At 43.6% G+C, this 13,518-nt stretch overlaps 1 protein-coding gene across 8 annotated transcripts in view; it reads left to right on the top strand.

Annotated features, from left to right (window-relative positions):
- The window catches only part of ATXN1 (ataxin 1), a 229,470-nt gene that overhangs the window by 63,853 nt on the left and 152,099 nt on the right, over positions 1 to 13,518 (top strand). The window contains exon 4 of one of the 8 annotated variants that reach the window (XM_074828758.1): positions 12,239 to 12,378. The exons of the other annotated variants lie outside the window; for them this stretch is intronic. The gene's annotated coding sequence lies outside the window, so the exon portion shown is untranslated. The remainder of the gene's footprint in view (positions 1 to 12,238; positions 12,379 to 13,518) is intronic. 8 annotated transcript variants of the gene reach the window in all.

A 13,518-nucleotide genomic window follows, 5' to 3' on the forward strand; every position in this document is an offset into this window, starting at 1 on the left:
TTAAGATATATTGAATTGTACCACTACTCCTGCCCTTTCTTGATTATTTTTTCAGCATGTGAAGAAATAATGCCCCCTTCTGTGTGCCTGGAGAAGGTCCTGTGGTGTGTGCCAGGGAGTTACGTGGGTGCTGAGCTGAGCAGGCGGAGGGACTGACTTTCTCCTGCGTTGTATTCTTCACTGGGAGTGAATACAGGGGACTGAGCCTGCCCAGATTAAACACATGCCTGTTTTGTTTTGTCTTTCTCTGCTCTTCTTTCAGCTGTCAGCGTGCCATATTCAGATGGCAGCAATCAGTCACAAATTGTCCCCCATCCATGCTCCTCAGCTCTCCTAAACCATTAGTTTCGTGGAGCTCTTCAACAAAGATGGCACCAGTTTGATTTCCTCCCCTCTCCCCGAGCTAATGGAAAAAGAAGTTTTTTGTTTGTGTTTTCCCCTCAAGTCAGCTGCATTAGTTCCCAAAGCAAGTTGTGTTAAGTGGAAATGAGGCTTTGATAATATGTGTGCTGGCTGGAGACTCGCTTAGACTTCCCCCCCCCACCCAGTATATGGATCCTTTCAATGGGGTGCCTCTATTGTGAATCAGAAAGAAAGTTCATGGGCTGCCAGACACATAATGGAATTGTTCATTTTTTTTTCTGTAAGCGCGTGCGTGCCTTTGTAAAGAGGAGGTGCTGGGGACAGAGAACGGAGACTTTGCTCCGGGGAGCCAGGAGAGTGCAGTGACACAGGCCAGGGGACCGTTGCGGTGGGACGTGGCCCTGCCTGTGCCGCTGCCAACGTGCCTTGTTCTGCTCAGCTCTGGTGGGCATTACCTGGGACTCGCACTGCTTAGCATGTCACATGCAAATGGGTGAAGCTTACACAGCCGTCGACTATGCTGACTGTAAACCACATAAGGCAAAATATTAGAAAGCTGTAATATTTCCACCATTTTCCTTAAACCATGTGCATTGGCTTTCAGAAGAGTGATGCAAATATGAACCATGCCAATACTGTGCTTCCTCACTGTGAGGCTATTTATTATAAAGGACGTATGGTATAAGTCATTTTAGTATGGAGTAGATAAGAGCTTGAACCAAAGCCTTGGATCCAAGCCCACCAGCAGCTTTGCAAAAGGCAGGATCCAGATCTGAAGTCAGTGGTTCACACAGTTTCTGGTAGAGTGGTTTTAACTTACTCTATAAAATGGGAGTAGCCAGAAGTTTTAAACTGAGGCTTTTAAACAAGTTCTTGCCTGTTTCTCACCCACTGTTCTGCTCTGCCTTAGAAGGTTATTGTGGAAGCACACCAGCTATTTTCTCCAAGCCACTGTGGCCAGGACACACCAACTCAGGGAGTGGAGAGGGGCCTCTGTGGTGGTGATTACCATTATACAGCCGTATGCTTTTTTTCCAGAGGAGTTTTTCTTCTGATAAGTTAGACCTCCCTTCTGGATGAAGGTCTTTGGAGTCATGGTGGAGACTTTGGAGTAGTACCTTGATGTTTCACAGACACCAGGAAACAGTTGATCAGCCTGACATGGAGCAAACCAGGCCACAGTGGCAGGACTCCCCACCTCCTAAAAAGCTGTCTCTCAATACCATAGCTGAATTACAGGACAGGAAAAATTACAGCATTGTAGACAAGAAATTCATAAAGCCTAAACTTTTCTTTCCTTGCTAGATTTGGGACTCTGTTCTTAGTCTCCCCCTTCTCCTTTGCCCTTGGGCAACAACATTTTTAGGACTTTTCAGTCTCTAGCTGTGCATTTACTAGAGAGACATCTGGTTGTGTGTTACTTTACACATCTGTTACATATGTCAGAGAGTAAAATCCAGCACCCAGAGACTTTACATGGATTTGCAGCACTCCCTGTGGGACTTTGAATCCATACGCCAATGAATGGCTTATGAGGATACAAAATGCAGTATTTCAGTACACCACATGTATTACTGCGGTTTATTGCATATATATTGCATATATATACTACAGTCCCCTTTGTGCTTGGCAGAGAAAAGCTGGTATGGGAAAAATAAGAAGTGCTGGTGAACTGGGAAGTATTTAGGTATGCTAGTTTATTTTCTCCCTCCTAAAAACATCATCTTTCTTGTTGGCAGTACAAAAAACAATTTTTAAGATGATTCGAACATCTCTGAAAGATACTGCCCAAACAGTGTTTGTGTACTTCAAACTTGACTTCAGAGTTGTTGGACTGTGGGGAGATGCCAGATACCTGAGGCAGGTTTGAGAGCTGAGGCAAAGCTCGTGCTTTGCAGTTTTGTCCGGAGAATCTGTACTGTTTACAGCCTGTATAGGAAGTATGAGTTAGAAATAAGTATCTTTCATTTGAACAGCGTTTCCTTCTCCACTAACCTCACTGTTCAGGGTTCTGCATTTCTTTTCCTCTGGTTGCTAGTTTTGCAAGTGTTTAAAGTTTGGAGAAAACATGTGGATCCTTGGCTGATCTTTTTTCATGATCCATGTAGAGACCAAATTTAATAGATGTTACTTCTACAAATTATGAGCTAGGACTACTGATCTGTGTGCTGTGCATGCCAGTGAGCAGACGGGCTTAATTGAAGCTTTTGGGTTTTTCTGTTTGCCCTGGTGGGACTGTGGTCTGTGCTGGCGGTCCTTGGGTAGAGTGGTTGAGAAGAGTGTTGCCGATAAACTCATGTGCACGTTGTCTCCCATTTTGCTGATACGTAGCAGAGCAACTCCTCACCATCTAGGGAGGCGAGTGATAGCCATCGTAATGGCAGCGTATGTCAGCCAGTGCTTGGGAGCCTCTTGCTAGCCCACTGTTAAAATCTGTTGGCAGAGTGTAAGAGCAGGCTGGGTAACACAGAGGTTAGTGCAGAGAAGCTGGAATGGGGAAGATTTTACTGAATCCGAGACACTGTGAAAATGCAAATTTGGCAGCAGGCACGCTACAGCAAGAGGCCGAATGCAGAGCAAGCAGTGCACGTCCCCTCTGCTGGAGGGCTCGGCAGCTGGAGCCCATGTGGGAGCCCTTTGCTGGCGAGCAGTGCTCCTTCATGCCCTGACAGAGTGGAGCCCGGGGTGCAAGGAGAAGCTGTCCCGAGGGCTTGCCAACCCTGCGGCCCACTCACCCTCTGCAGTGGGGAGTCCTTCGGCAGCTGGCCGCACTCTCCTACCCTGACTCTCTGCGACGTGGTTGCTGTGGGCAGGCTGCTGCAGCTGCTTTGTTTGAAATGATAATATTTTACGCTGTTACTGTGGAATACTGCAGTATTTTTTGTAATTACGGGCTGCGTGCCAGTAATGTACAATAACATTTTGCTCTTCCTGTGCTGTTGCTACTGTAGGCATTCGTTCCAATTTAGGCTGCATTTGCAGTACGTGGTAGTTTTTTTTCTAGACTCTGCTCATTAGCTATTGTGGATATTTTTGGATTATTCATTTCTACCCACGTCTGTCCGTACAAATCTATCTCAGAAAGCGCTTCAGAGAGTGACAGTCTCTGTTGAACCAGCAATTGTTGTGGCTTTCACAGAATTACGTTCTTGTGAAAGTATGAGGCAAGAATGAGATGAAAATGAAGGTGAAAATTGCTTTGTAAGTTTATAAACAACTATGGTTTTAAAAATGTTTGAGGCAGATACGAGGATAAGCCTTTCTTTGACCATGATAAGCATATTTATTGCTGAAGTCCTGGTCTGCACCAAGCCGTAGGTGGCTGAAACCTCTGGGATGGCAAAATCTGGGAGGCACTTACTGTTGTCAGAGCCTGTAATGATTCTCTGCAGTTTGCTTCTAACTATTAATTTTTAAAATTTTATTTCCAGAGGAAAGTAATCATAATTTGGAAAATGGTCGGTAGCATTCATGCCAACGATTGTTTATTAACATTGTCATGGTCTGGAGATGAAATTTTTGTGAAAGGGAAATTAAAGTCCTAGATGTCAGAGTTCAGAGCTTGTCAGCCTGCATGCAGTTTGTTTCTGGAAGGTAGAGGTTGAGTCCAAAAGGAAACGAAGGAGGCACAACACAAAGGAGACAATTAATTTGTTTTCTGGTAAATTTGGAATAAAATACAGTGTGTTATACAAAAAGAACTGCACTTTTCTCACATGTCATTTTAGTGTCCTTTTACTGTGCTGACTCACCAAACTACTTCAGTTTCAGTCTGCATTTGGTTTAAATTACCTCAGAGGCCTGCATTTGTACACTGCTTTGTGAAGTACTTCTCATCTGCAATCCAGATTTTTTTTCTTTTTTGGTTCAGCATGTCAACTGACTTGTCTTTTTTTATTTTCCAGGTCTCTTGTTTTACTAACATTTGAAACCAATCACTCTGTGTGCCTCCTTGGGCCCTGTGATAGGCAAAAGCTATATTGCAGCAACAGATAGAACAAGGAGTGAATCACTGCTTTCTGCCTTTCCATTAGATTACCTAAACCACTATGCATAAATATTGCTTTATGTACGATACAGAAGCATGATTATCTCACTGCATTGATGGAACAGTGCTGGAAGTGAATATAATTCTTCTTCTATTACAACTTTAATGAGCTACAATTAAAAATAGTGTGTTGGCGTGCCAGAGTAGATGTGCTATTCTCAGAACTTTATTGAAGCCATTTTGGCTGTTAGACTTAGTTGACATAGTTGTTCTGAAAACCTTAAGAATTAAACAGCAGAAAAATCTGCTTTGCTAGGTGAAAGTTAACTGTCCAGTTAAATTGGTCAACTGAAAAGATTCAGGTCTGCACTGAGTATGAAAGCCTGCTTTTTTTCTGTCTTTGAGGGTGAATTTTTTACTATATAGTAAAAAAAAAAATAAATCACAAAGCAGCAGGTTGCTACAGAGCTCCAGATAGGTCCCATGTCTCTTAACACCTGTGGCAGCAAGTCTGAGTCACAGATAGCACAAAGCTGTAAAGCCTAATACTCTCAGTATTCAAAAGCACACCTACGTAGGAGTTTAATTTCAAATGCCTCTTTTAGCTCTGGGGTTTATTTCCCCCCAAACTAACAAAATCTAAGAGTCATTCTTAGAATTTTGCAGGGAAAAATTTTCTCAGCATTTGTGGCTTTGTGAAAGATTGACATCACTTAGAGATCAGAAAATAGCGCTGTCAGTTTTAGCTTGACGGCATTCCATTCTCTGCTCCAAAAACCTGATGAATAACAATGGATGAATCAAAGATTTCTTGGAATTTTCTTTTTTTGCTCCCCCCCCTTGTGCAATTCCACTGCCATTTTTAGCATGGAGGGCAATTCTCCAAAGAATGTCTGTGTGCTTGAATTGTGATTTCTTGAAAATTCAGAACAAAGTCAAGTTGTGTCAGATGACAAAAATCATTGTATGTTTCTATACATTTTGGTAACATTACGTGAGCTTTTTGAAGAATCTACAGTAAAATGCGGGAGGTGTTTGATAGAGAGGTGTTGCATCTCTGCTTCAATAGTATGAGGATCTTCCTATCATGTGTTTCATTATGTTGTGATGAGTTTTTGCTTAATTATTTTCTGTGTTTTATCAGCTGTGCTCAGGGAAGTTGCCTGACAAAATAAATTATCAGTGGATTTGGGAGGCTTGGACCAGCTTGAAACACTTGTTGAACCACAGCATCCTTCTGTCTTTGCCTCAGATTTCTGTGTGAAAGACAAGGATTATGTCTCTTATGTATTTTAGCAGGATGTTAAGAGCAGAAATATTAAGGACACAGAATTGTTCAGGTACTACTGTTACCTAAGCGATGTGGTATGTTTAAGATAAGCAGTGTTGTCAGCCGTTCTTGGCAAAATCACCGGGGTTACGATGAGTGAATTTTTTAACTCTGAGTTTGTGGGTTTTTTTAAATTGCAGAAGTGGCTTGTATCAGGCATATTCTGACCTGTCAGAATGAATGTGTGAAGTATGAAGCTATATGAAGCTGCTGAAAAATATGAGGGGGAAACAGGTTAAAGTGATTGTAAAAGGAGGATCTGTACATTTTTCTTCTGCAATAGATAGCTTGTATTTTACTTAAAATTAGCCAAAAAAAAAAAAAAAGGGAGAAAAAGAAAAAGTGCAAGTGTCCCCTTAAGAGCTGCTGTGTCAAATTTGAAGAATGATTTGAATTCAGTCATTAAAGTGTGAAATGGAGGGATTTTAGTTCTGCTTTAAATTATGCATCTCAAATTAACCTTAGCTGCAGAGTCTCTGCTGACGCCCCCGTAATGACACATTATTGGTACTAATGGCTTCTTTGTGACTTGAGATACAAACAGACATCCTAGACAGAAACATTTCGGCTTTGAACTAAATAAGATACATGGGGTGCATTTCTGCCTTGGGTTTCTAGTGACAAAGCCCTGCTCTCCTGGCGGCTGGTGCTCATGAACTCTTCTTTCCAGCTTCCATGTGCTGCTCCTCGTCCTGGCAGGCAAAGGCAGCTGAGTGAAAACGTGCTTTGCAAGCTTGGAAGAGCAGGAGAGCAATAAATTTGGAGTGAGCATGGAGTCCGGCCAGAAGCCGAGCATTGTAGGGAACCAGGACAAAGACTGGGATGTGGGCAGTGGAGGGGAGGAGGAACTTCCAGCAGATGATAATCTTGGGAGGAAAAGGACCCAAAATCGTGAGGGAAATGGAGAAGAGATGCCAGGATTTAAGGAGGAAATTGCTAAATAAGGGAGGGGTGAGATTAATAAAGAATACAAGCAGTAGTGGTTTGTTAACCCTTTATGTGCCCTGCTGACATGAAAAGGGGACATATTTTTGGAGCTCTGCACTTAAGTCTTCCTTCTGAAACTCACCATCATTGTTTGAAAAACTTCACCTCTACCCAGAATTTCACCCTGGGGTTTTGCAGCTTCCTCTGTGCTACTGGTTTCTCTCCTGGGATGAGCAGCATAGTTACTACCTGCACGTAGCTGCTGAGCAGGCCACCTGAACATGGCTGTGAATGAGTGTGAAAGGCATAGCCTGGGGAACTACCTACAGAAGATGCTCAGTTTTAAGTATTGATGAAAAAGGAGTGACTTGGCAAGGCAGGCCCAGAATTTAGACCCGGGCTTCTCTTCCCAAGGATACTTACTAGCTCATTGTTTTATCCTCATATTCTCAGTGGAATGTCAAGATGAGGGATGTCAAGATGTGCCTCCCTGTCCAAGCTGCAGCTCCGGGAATTTGCTTGTTGGCTATGGCAGGAGTGATGGAGAGGTGCTCCTGCCCCATGGCTGTGTCGTGTGGTCTGTTACAGGCTGTGTGACATGGTGTGGGTCTGCTTTCAGCACAGAGTGCTGGGGACTAAGTAATGTTGCAGTCTTCTGGATCCAATGCAGGATGCCATTTGAGTATGTAGAATCAAATACAAAAAAGTATTCAGATGCCTCCTTTGTATTCCTCAAAGGAACCACGTTCCTGAACTAGGACCCAAGACTTTTTTTAAAACAGAAAAAAAAGAAAAAAAGCAGATATGTTATACATCACATTTACTAATGCATTAGAGATATTTGTATGAATAATTAAAACACCATTTAAGATTGCCACAGTAATAGAACAGAATGCATTCTGTCATTTTTCTTTTCTGTTCCTTTTATTTGATGAATTCATTGATTTCTTCCATTAATTTAGAGTAGGTATCCTAAACACTATTGCAAATTAGCAAGGCTCAGCTTTACGTTAATAAGCTGTTGAGAGTTGTAATGCAATGAAAAGAAGTCAGAATTTGAGAATACAGGTCTGAAAAATTGTGGCCTAGAACACATATCTAGTATTCTGCATCAAATAGGTTTGTAAAATATTAGAGCCTTTGTTTGTCCTAATTGCTAATTAAAAAAAATACTCATTTCATATTTGTTATGAATAGCCTAATAGCACATAGGAAAAAATGGAAAATAAAGGCAACAAGCTACCTCAGATTTTCCGTTGTATTTGTGGTTAACCTTAAGCTGGTTGGAGTCATTGGGAATATGTTGTGTGAATTGGAGGGCAGAACTTCACTGTTAAAGAGACAGCAGTCCTTCTGAAACCATGCATGAACAAAAACCCCAGCTTCTAAACTGAGGTCTGAAAACCAGACAGGTGTGATCTAAGAGACCTGAAGTAAGAACTGTATTATAAATTTCACGTGTATGTGCACGCAAAAATCTTTTCATATTTATTAGCTCACATTTCTTCTGATTATGTCCTTGATTATTCCTTATTATTTACATTTAATTCATTAACCTGTTTCTCCTATTTTTTCCTACCTTCAGAAATACCTGGTTTATGAATATGCTAGAATGTATGTTAAATATGAACACTTAACAATTGTTGGGTCAGTGTTGTTATGATCCTTTTTCAGGGCTGCGTTTCTGTTTTCCAGCTACAATGGACAATTTGTCGTAACACTTAAATTAGTATCATATGTTTTGTTTGGTATTATTGTTTTAGCCATGCTTGGAATATGTGTTTTCATATGTATTTTTGGGCTCAGTTTTGGATGCAAAATGTGATGAGTGGTAGTGAAAGATACTTAATCCATTGGGTTGTGTTATCTTCTGAGTTTTTGTGACATGTCATGTCTGATGCTATGCATTGACCTTCTCCTCCTTGTGCATCTTGCTGTGTACTGTGAGTTTATTTGTCATTGTATACGTTACTAACATCATGGGAATTGCAATCGATGACTAAAAAACTATATAAAATACAGTGGGTTCTCAGAATGCATTTATTTTTTTGTCTTTTATTGTTTGGATTGGATAGGGTCTGAGTTGGGTGTGTTTTGTGGGTTTTTTTCAGCTGAGTGTTTTTTCTTTCCATTGATGAGCAATGGGAGGGGAGCAGTGCCGTCGATCAAGGCCTCTGCTCATCGCCACAAGCCTTGTGCTAATAGCGATGCATACTTCTTAACTAGCATTTTTCTAAGGTTTTACAAACAGGAGCTCATCCCTTGTAGCGACTAGCAGCTCTTCTGTGCATGTGCCATCCCAAAACAACGTTTTGTTTGGGACAGGGGTTGGCTCCGTGCATTGCACCTGCTGTTGGCTGCCCCTGTTGGGAGGCAAGAGTGCCGTCCGAGGCACGTGCTTCTGCCTATCAGCTACCAGTGCTGTCCAGATTTTGCTGAAGAGAAAGAGTTGGTCTGGCTATGAACATGGCCACTCCTTAATCTAGGTTTTAGCCCTGGTTCTACAGAATGGTTACTGCTCCGCGCTTAATTTGAGGTGCCTTGATCTGTTGCCATAATACAAAGTGAGCTGTAGAAACTGTCTGCTGCACAGGGGGGATGTAGAATAGCTGTCTCAATATGGGAAGTGATGTATGAAATTGTTACACTTACTGTTGTTACATGTAACACCTACAATGACTATAAATGAAGGATATGAGAGTGGAAAAAAAAAATCGTATTATTTCAGTTAGTTTACTTTGTGCATATTTGACAGCCCTCTGAGTATAGTCAGTTACATAATTTCCTGGGATAGTCAGATTTCTCTTTATTTGTGTGGCTCTTTCTCTCAGCAATAAGGAAAGAAAATACATTAAGGATCAAAAAATATGTCTGTAAAGCCAGGAAAAATTGTCAGCAACCTCAAGAAGAGATCTAAGTACGTGGAACTGCTTTTGTCTCATCTTCCAAAAGCAACTCAATTCTGGAATAACAGCGCCCTTTTGGGCTACATTTCAAGATGGTGTGATTGTATTCATGAAATACAAGGATCGATAGCAAGCCCAACACATCCTTTCTTTTCATGACAGGTTCGCGGATTGCCACCAGAGCAATAATAGTGCACTGGTCAGCATAAACACCAGAAGCAGTAATCATGGATTTTTGTCTCCATTGTAGCGTATGTTTAGGGTTATGCTGTTTGTTGTGGTGGGTTTGCACCTGTAGTCCATGGGGAAGGAGAGATGTTTTTCCCCATTTGCCTTCTCCTCTCTCTGGCCTTTATGCTTCCACCTCGAGTTGGGGCTGGGCTGTTTGGTGTTATTGCAAGGACAGGGCAGGATGGGGAGAGCATGCCTAGCCCAAAAGGGTGAGAGAATAGGTCATTGTGAGATACCAGTGTTCCATGAGGTGCGCTTTTTGCTGTGTATCCTGCTTAGGAGCTAGTAAAGAGCAAGATTTTCCCTGGGTGTGTGTCAGGCATGCTGCTGCATCGGGGCTGTGGTGGAGCTGAGCGTGGAGTTTCTTTTCCTCAAGGGAAGGCCCTGTGCTTTTGCTGTGATTTGGCAGCCTGACATGGCAGCGAGTTGGTAACCTGTGTGCATGTTGTTGTTTTGTTTTTTTCATCTGCCTTTCTAGGTTAACTGAAGCTCTGTGACTTTTTAACCCATTGTCCATAGGCTGTTGTTTTACAAGCTCATTAAGGTGGCCAGGATGGTGATGGCAGCAGTCCTGCCCCCCCACCGTGGGTACTCATTAGATGGCTTCCTTGTGCTGACATAAGCGTTGTATAGTCGTGCTCTGAGCCAGGTCTGGGAAAGGAGCCAAGTCAAAAATAATCCCTAAAAAAAAAAAAAAGGTATGTTTTCAGCAGGATCTGATCCCAGATCTAGCTCACCTTCACTTTCACACTGGCCTGGAAAGCGTGAGGGTTTGTACTGGCATAGGGGGAGGTAGGGATGAGCAGCAAGGGTGAGGTGGCCAAGGGTGCTGCTGCTGGTGGCAGGGACGGTGCCTGCTTGTGTGGCGTCAGCCTGAGGAAACAGGGCTCTCGTGAGTGTGCTGCCTGTCTTTCCTTGAGCCTGTCAGCCTGGCTGCACTTCCCGAAACTTCTGAAGCTGCGAGGCGGTTTTGGCCAAATTTGCCTGAAAGGTGGTGTTTGAAGGTGTGAAGACCTCCTGAGCTCAGCAATACATGGCAGCTGGTAGATGTACCCAAGTCAACTCTCCCCAGTGATAAAAAGCTGTTATCAGGGGCTCAGCTGCTGACCTCATCAGGCCTCCTCTTGAGGTACCATCTTGCTGTCCCAGTTTGGGTTGAATTGCGCTCATTTTGGGGTGGGGGTGTGTGTCGGGTAAACAGCTGACAGGAGAGGAGTACAAAGTGCTCTCTGGGAATGATTGTTCATTGCAAGGGGCAGGAACAGTTGACCTCCTGGGTCCTGACTGTAGTGAGGGGCTGCACTTCCAGTTGTGGGGTGGGAAGGTTTTTCATTTGTTTTCTCCATTGTTTTTTTGGGTTTTTTTTAATTCCCTCAAGGGATCAAAATTTATGGAAGCTGGGGAAGTGGGAGGCGAGACTCCCTTCAGTTTTTGTTTGGGTGGCCAGCTATTTAAAGCCAAACAGGTCTTTCTAGCCCCACCTCTCCATAGCTTCCCTTGAACACCAGGTGACATCTTTGTGCCTTGTGAGTCCCGCTTCCATCCCCATGGGACTGCGCTCCTTCTTTGGCCAGCACGTCTGTGTTTCACCTGCCCAGCCTGCCCTGCTGCACGGGCAGCCCTGCTCTGCACCACCGCTGAGGAGCTAATACGAAGACACATTGTGGTTTCCTGCTGTTTTGCTTTGTAACCAGTCCACTGGTAAATATAGCTTGTGTGTGGTTATAAATTCATTCTCTCATTATGGGCGGTGGTTGTGCAATAATTATGTAGAAATTACAACCAACGATTGTTGTGGATTTTTGTTGTTGTTGTTTTGTTTCTTTATTTATTTTTGCGCTTGACATGCCTTGCAGTGGGAAGGATAAGCTTTGGTATCTGCCCTAAGAACAGGGCCACAAGCAGGTGTCAGGATTTGGCGTGGGCACAGGCACCGTCTCGCAGGCTGCTGACTTTTATGTGGCTGCCTTTGCACGGCTACACAGGCACTACAAGGCAGATCGGGACCTGTGCTATTCAGACACCTTTTTATTCTTGCTTTACTCTGTGGAGTAAATATACATGCTGTCCCTCCCTGCAGGTTTGGTACTGTACATGTGTTTATCCTGAAATAAGCCCCTCCTGTCTCTTTGGAGGTGTCAGTGGTATGCTTCCTGAAGCCATCGTATCTCTGGCTGCTTCCAGTCCAGCTCTCTGGGCAGGGTCCTCTGGGTCCTGCTGCCCAGCCAAGGCCACACTCAGGCCAAGGCAGAAGTGCTCAGGTCCTGCTCCCCAGAAGTCTTCCCTTCAGATGGGATCCATCCTGAGGTCTCTCCCTCTGTGTGGATGTGGAATTAAAATCAGGGTGGGGTTTCTGTTGTTTTTTTTCCCCTATTCCTTTATTTTAAATTCCAGTCAAGCACATCCAGAACAACACTGCTTGTCCCTGCTGAGTTCTCATTTTCCTCCCATCCCTCCTCTAATTTTACATTATCCCCTGCGCTGTGTTTGCAGGCCATATGTGTCCTTTGAACTCCGAAGAAGCTGTGCCAAGGGGAAGCCTTCCTCTCCTCCCCTCCTCCTGTTGTGGAGCCGCTCTTAGATAATTGCAATTAGTATACAATGCGGAGCAAACCCAGAAGTGAAGTTCGTGGGTGAGTGTCTGCACATTTCCTGACAGCTTCAGAAACATGCTCAGTCTTTGCTTTTGCTCTTTAAACCTGTGGCAGTTCCTTGAGTCCAAAACAGTTGCTCCTGCTCTGGGAGGTGTTCATAACCCGAATTTGCCTACCGCGCCCCTAGTGAGGCGCGAGGATGGCTGGAGTGGCTGGCAGGGTGCCACAGCTCTGGCAGGGCCTCTGTGCCCAGGAAGGTGGAGCTGCCCATCATTGTGTTAACAACGCTTGGCAGAAGCAAGGCAGGGGAATAAGTGGCTTCACAAGCGTGCTGTAGTAGGACAAGTCCTTTAGCTGTGTTCCTGGGGAGAGGTGGGCAGGTTGCCTGCTGCAGGCCGATGAGAGTGGGAAAGGTGAATCTTGTCCCATTGAACAAAAAGTGAAGGAATTACTTGTCGTCATTCAGGAACTGCAGAGAAGAGGGGCATGCTGCTGGGCCAGCGTGCCCCCATGGCTGCCATGCAGGGGGCTAGCATCAGCCACCTGCTCAGCCGGAAGGATCGCTGTCATCTTGGGCTTCAGTTGTCAAGGGGGATGTCCTCCTGGAGAAGGGTGACAGGTGCCATTTGGGTCCCTTCCCCTTTGGCCTCTGAGAAGTGTCTTGTGCGTTAAACCAGGTGTCTGACCTCATTTCTCAAAGGAGTTTTAAATGGGGAGAAATAGGAGTATTAATTAGTGCCTCATTAAGTACTTGTAGTCAAGTATGATAATTTTCTTGAAAGGATAATGTATTAGGTGAATAAAAATACTCTCCATTAAAAAATGAATACAAAGTCATTTTAAACCACAAAGATTATTGTACATCTCTGAAAACTTAATGTGATTAAAGTAAAATATATTTGATAAATTTAAAAGACCCTGTTAGGCTGTTTAACTTGTTGATCTCTAATTAATTATTCTCAAATCTAGTGCTTCAGGACTTCAAGCTTACCTGCAGGGACAGGAAATAAATTTTAGGTTTCAGTTTTGGGTGTGGTGGTTTTCCTTTTCTTTTTTTCTCTTTTTTTTCTTATTTTCTTTTGTGACGTCTTTCTCGGAGATTCGCCACAATGAAAGATGAGTCCCTAGACAGGGTAGAGTGGTGATCAGAAATGATACGGAGATTTCTTTGACAGGTTT

Source organism: Strix aluco, chromosome 1 (genome assembly GCF_031877795.1).
Source record: "Strix aluco isolate bStrAlu1 chromosome 1, bStrAlu1.hap1, whole genome shotgun sequence".
NCBI lineage: Eukaryota > Metazoa > Chordata > Aves > Strigiformes > Strigidae > Strix > Strix aluco.